Source organism: Pollicipes pollicipes, unplaced genomic scaffold (genome assembly GCF_011947565.3).
Source record: "Pollicipes pollicipes isolate AB1234 unplaced genomic scaffold, Ppol_2.1 Scaffold_7261;HRSCAF=8764_pilon_pilon_pilon, whole genome shotgun sequence".
Classification (NCBI taxonomy): Eukaryota; Metazoa; Arthropoda; class Thecostraca; order Pollicipedomorpha; family Pollicipedidae; genus Pollicipes; species Pollicipes pollicipes.
Window position 1 is genome coordinate 45,614,652 of NW_023597054.1, and position 6,058 is coordinate 45,620,709.

Genomic DNA, 6,058 nt, shown 5'->3' on the forward strand with positions numbered 1-6,058 from the left:
AGTGACCCGTGCCGCGGCAGGTCAACAGCGATGCTCCCATCAACAGAGGATGGTCCTCTGAGCAAGCGAGAGGAACCCAAGACCAATGTGGGGGGCCATGAGAGATCGGGATTATCGGAAGTGCCTTGACAACTTAGCATATAGCACCATCGGCCGCTGCGCAGGTCCTCCGAGTAAACGGGAAGACCCTATGACCAATGTGGAAAGCCGTTGAGAGACCGGGAGTGCCTTGAAAGATGGACGTACGGGGCGCTGAAAACAGCACAGCGCCCTCTGAGTAAATGTGGAGCATCCATGATCAATGTGGCGGGCCCCTGAGTGATCAAAAGTGCCTGGGCACTTTTACAAAAAGGCCCCGACGACCTTGCGGACCGTAGGGCCCTCCGCAAATGGGAGCAAATTGAAAATCCTTAGAATATCGTAGAGGACTCCTGAGAATCGAGTGTCTCCGTAGGTTCATGCGTATGCCCCAGCGACAGAGTAGGGCCCTCCGAGCAAGTGGATGCAACCCAACACCAATGTGAACGGCCCCTGAGCAGCCGACAGCACCACGCAAGGTTAACATATGGTGGCCCCGTTAGCAGCGTAAAGACCCTTTCGGGCGAATGCGAAGAGTCAGTGCAGGGCTCCTGATAAAAAAGAACGCCCCGTCAAGTTAGCAAAACGGCCCCGGACAACAGCATAAATCTCTTCAAGCAAATACAAAAAGGCGCAGAGTGCAAGGTTCCTCAGCGATCTGAGAGCTTCCGCAAATGGACAGATATGGTCCCTGGCAACAGCTTAGGGCTCATAGACGGCGTAATAAACCCTAAAACCTCTCGAACCACCATCTCTTAATCGGTCTACTCATGGGCCCTTTATTTGTTGTCTGCGGCTCTTCCCGTTCACCTGGAGGCCCAAAACTGTGCGTTCTGCGCGCTTCGTGTTAATATGCTGCGTCTGTTCGGCCGGCACCTTCGAAACCCAAGATCATCATCCCCTGTCCAGCCTCTGATTCGCCGCTGTCGAAACATCATAGTTCGCAAGTGTTACATTTAAGAGCCGCTCTAAGCTTCAAAAATTGGTTTACAACTGATCAAGCCCGCCTTTGATATATAGATATCGCATGCAGCTTGGAATCTCTCAAGGCGGCTATGGAAATTACAGTGTGCAAATGAGCTCCAATCCTTAATCATCTGACGCCTTCTACAGACTGCAAGAACACGACCAAGGAAGACAATTTGTGGCTTCTTTGGGAGCGATGTACTCAAGCACGTCTTAGTGGCCACTGGAGCAAGACTTAGCTAATACAAAACCTAGGCGGTACGGTATGCCCCTCCCCCCCAAAATGTTCTGCCTGGACATAGATGGAAAGGCGAGGGAGCTTAGAGAATTCGCTCTCAGTCGCAGCGGAGTACTCAGGGCCGAATTTGAACATCACTTGTCTAAATTCAGGAGATGCAGAAGCGTATCTCCGCGCTGACAAAGGCAGATGCTCAGATACCGTCGTAGGAGCTGGTGGATAACCGTTCCCGAAGCATACCCTCCGCAGCGGCAAGGCAGGCAACGGGTGGTTTCGGGGGTTCGTGGAGCGCTGCCATGGGCTCGCTCTTCGTAGACCCCAGGGTATTGTCCCTACGCGCGTCACGACGATCGGTGAAGCGAGAGTGACACGCTTCTTCGGCCACTGCCAAAAGTCGTCCTGGAGAATAATTTCTCTCCGGGATCACTTTGGAATATGGATGAGATAGGAACATCAATGAGCAGAAGTGGGGCGAAGTGTTGACCGCTTTGGGTGGCCGTGAGGTGCTAACATCAGCGCTGGACGTGGGAGAACAGCCTACACGTGGCGGCGGCGAATGCCGGTGGAAACTATTTCTCACCTGCGCTCATCCAACCACGGCTGAGGATGAAGGGTGCTCTCGCTGGTTCACTCGGGCTCTGTTGAAAGTCAGGCTGAACTGAGTTAGGTCTCTTCGTAACAGGGCTGAAACACTTCAATGCGTGCAGCCATGCTGACAAGAAGAGCATTAAACTGCTGCTCTTGGATGGGTACCGCACGCACGAACCAGTATAAGTTGTCACCTACACCGTTGACAACGGCATCGAGGTAATCACTAATCTGGACTTTCTGCTATTGAGAATGCATACGATGGATAACCACGACCAGCGACGATTTCTATCCACTGAGTAAGTGGAGCGTGGGTGCCGACACAGTCTGGGTAAACGAAAAATGGCTCAACACCTGGCGCAGTCGATGCACGTCGCGCCTTGCTGGTTCTCACTCAGCAGGGCAGGGGAAGTCATGCATGGTCGGCGGAGATCGAATACACTGTACCCTGTGCATGACAGTGGCTCCATTTTCGCCATCCTTGCGGGTCATTCTTGACCTAGCGCCTGCTCCAGATTGTCCACCGTGGTACACGGACATACAGAGCCCTTTACTGATTTCTCGAACTCTGGGCTCAGACGGCTGCTCTGACGACTCATCGCGACATCGTGTACTTAAGGTGAGCAATTGGACCGAAATCATTTTTGAAATTTGTATCGAACCTGTTTAAAGTAAGACCGTGTCTGCGGCTCTATTGCTCCGGGCGCTGGTTGGCGAAGCGGCGATTCCGGGACAGGGTGACCACTCGCCAGTTGATGTCATGGCCTGCGAGGGAGCCCGTACAGAAAAATCTGCCGAAGTCAGGCCTGCACCAAAGACCTCTCACCAAGATTGTTCCATTTGTTAACCAACTACAGCATCGAAGTGTTCGGAACGGATGCAGATATCCACTTTAAACATGCTATTGGTGTGCATGGCTACTGCCTCAATGATATACGTTCTGGTGGTTAGATCCAGTTTCGTTTTATGGGGCGCCCTATTTTTGTGCAATTTACAGCACGATTACCTGCCTCAGCTTGCAACCCGGCTCAATATGATTGAAGTCCGTGGCAACAGGTGGCACCGCCACGTGGCTGGGGTAAGCTGCCGATCGCCTTCCAGCGATGCTGATCTACCCGTCTCTTGGCGGAAACGCTTTCCGCTCTTGAGCTGCGCTGTGGGCTGGATGCTGAAGCGATGTGGCCGTGAAGCCGTCGCGTGTCGCAATCATTAAGCTTCCACAACAGGGGATGTAGAACCGGAAAATAGTCTGGGGGCTGAGGTGGAGAAGTAGCTAAAGCTTCTCTAAAAAAAACAGCAAAAAAAACAGATATATCCCTCAATTTGACTCACCTCCCCTCAAAGTTGGGCTGGTTGGAGTCACCCCAACTTAACGAGAAAACACAGCCCGGCTCCACCACGCTATCACGCTTTGTCCCGGCAGAAACTGTTGTCGCAGGGCATCATTTGTATTGTATTGGGCGTCGATGGTCAAAGCAGGTTTCGGTTATCAACATGGGTTCGATGTCACGTATGTTAGGTTGGTTGCAATAAGTTGCATGTTGTTAGACGTGTACAACGTCGGGAGAAAGGAGTGTTAGTTGATATGGCGCAACTTAGATGCTGCCACGAAAACACACAACCGAGAGCTGCAAGGTGGGCTGCAGGCTGGAACGCAGCACAGGTGTCGAGCATGTTCGACACGGCTTCTGTTCCTTTGGTGGTGGTCGTTGTTGGGCAATTACCATCTCAGCATCTCAAGGGTTCTCCCGAACGGAGATGGCCGGATGGTTTGTCACGTCTCACGGTGTAATATATTTACGGTTTGTTTTCATTACCACGCGCTCGGGCGTGGGCTTCATTAAACCCACCACCCTCTCCGAAGGTATTCCGGAATGGTTTCCGAACGGTGCGGCGTAGCTGCGCCACATTTTGCATAGTTGTAGACAATTGAATACCAGATCGTGTGATATTAAAAATTTAGATGCACCTTGTAATGTCGCTACCCTGTGGCAGGTGAAAGTCAGGCCATGAATTCTGCGAAGTCCATGTCTAGGATATCAAATATCGCAAGTGTGGATGACTCATTTACACACTATACTTTCCATAGCGGCCTCGACAGATTCCAAGCTGCATGCGATATCTATATATAAAAGCGGGCTTGATTAATTGTAAACAAATTGTTGAAACTTAAAGCGGCTCTTAAATGTAGCAATTACCTGTGAACTATGTTCCGACAGTGGCGAATCTAGAGGCTGGACAGGGGGCAATGATCTTGGTTTTCGAAGGTGCCGGCTGAACAGACGCAGCATATTAACACAAACTGCACATAGCGGACATTTTTGGGCCTCCAGGTGAACGGGAAGAGCCACAGGCAACAAATTAAGGGCCCATGAATGGACCGATTAAGAGATGTTGGTTCGAGAGGTTCTAGGGTTCATTACGCCATCTATGAGCCCTAAGCTGTTGCCAAGGCCCATATCTGTCCACTTGCGGAAGCTCTTGGATCGCTGAGGGACCTTGCACGCTGCGCTTTTTTGTATTTGCTTGAAGAACCTTATGCTGTTGTCCGGGCCCGATTTGCTAAACTGACGGGGCGCTCTTTTTTATCAGGGGCCCTGCACTGATTCTTCCCATTCGCCCGAAAAGGTCTTTACGCTGCTAACGGGGCCACCATATGTTAACCTTGTGTGGTGCTGTCGGCTGCTCAGGGGCCGTTCGCATTGGTGTCGGGTTGCATCCACTTGCTCAGGGGTCTATTCTGTCGCTGGAGCATATAATTCAATCTAGGCAACCTAATCTAGGCACTCGATTCTCAGGAGTCCTCTACTATGTCCTAATGATTTTCAATTTGGTCCCACTTGCGGAGGACGTTACGGTCCGCAAGGTCGTCGGGGCCTTTTTGTAAGAGTGCCCAGGTACTTTTGACCACTTAGAGGCCCGCCACATTGATCATGAATGCTCCACATTCACTCAGAGGATGCTGCGCTGTTTTCAGTGTCCCGTACGTCCATCTTTCAAGGCACTCCCGATCTCTCAACAGCTTTCCACATTGGTCATAGGCTGTTCCCGTTTACTCGGAGGACCTGCGCAGCGGCCGGTGGTGCTGTATGCTAAGTTGTCAAGGCACTCCCGATAATCCCGATCGCTCATGGCCCCCCACATTGGTCTTGGGTTCCTCTCGCTTGCTCAGAGGACCATCCTCTGTTGATGGGAGCATCGCTGTTGACCTGCCGCGGCACGGGTCACTATTTTTTCAGCATTAGGAAGCAATGTTAGGTCGCTAAATAGCTGTTGGGAAAACCGTTGGCGTTATGTTCACTTGGAGACTTTCATTTAACACACGCACACAAATATTGTACCAATGTGGATGTCTGAAGGTGTGACTACCTAGCTCAGCAGCATTGAACTAGACATGACATGGCATCTGTATTTTTTTTCGCTCTAATTTTTAAACGTACCCTATGATATATAGGGTATGACATGCCCTTCTTTAAAGAGGGTGTTTTGCTTATGCACATGCTCCAGATGGCCGGGAAGAACCCGCCGTTGAAGGGCCCAGATCAGGCGCTGGGTGGCTGCGCTATCAAGTATCACTATCAAGTATCAAGTACCAAGTATCGCTACCAAGTATCAAGTAGGCTATCAAGTACCACTCATGGCGTTTGTGGAAGGATGTAAACTTTGGGCTTGCAACTTGATACGAAATGATCCGTTCCATGTCCGAGACAGCCAACTCCGCGAGTGTGAAACATATCATCCCGGCGAACGATGTTGACTGCCGCGTGCTAACAGAATCCGAGCAAGCACGAACTGAGAATTCCTTTGCTGGAAATGTAGCCTTAATATACCAGGAGGTGTCACCGACGTCACGTGTCAAACTTTTTCATCAGTCACGCAACTGATCGAGAATATTCGATGTTTTGAAGCTGTTGCTACGGTCATGGTACAGCTTTACTCGCAGAGTCTGTCTGCAACATTTATACATCAAATTACTTGGAAAATGCTAAGCAGTTTTTTGATGGCATCAGGTGATATAACTGAGGTAAAATATGGCTCCCGTCGGGAGTGTGCATTGCAATACATTTCTGAAAGCTGCGCTGAAACATCTACCGCTTCCACGACGAAATGCGTTGTTGATTTCAACGTAACGTGTATAAAAACGTTTTACATGAACCGAAAGAAGAAACACCTGATTTTAACGTAAAT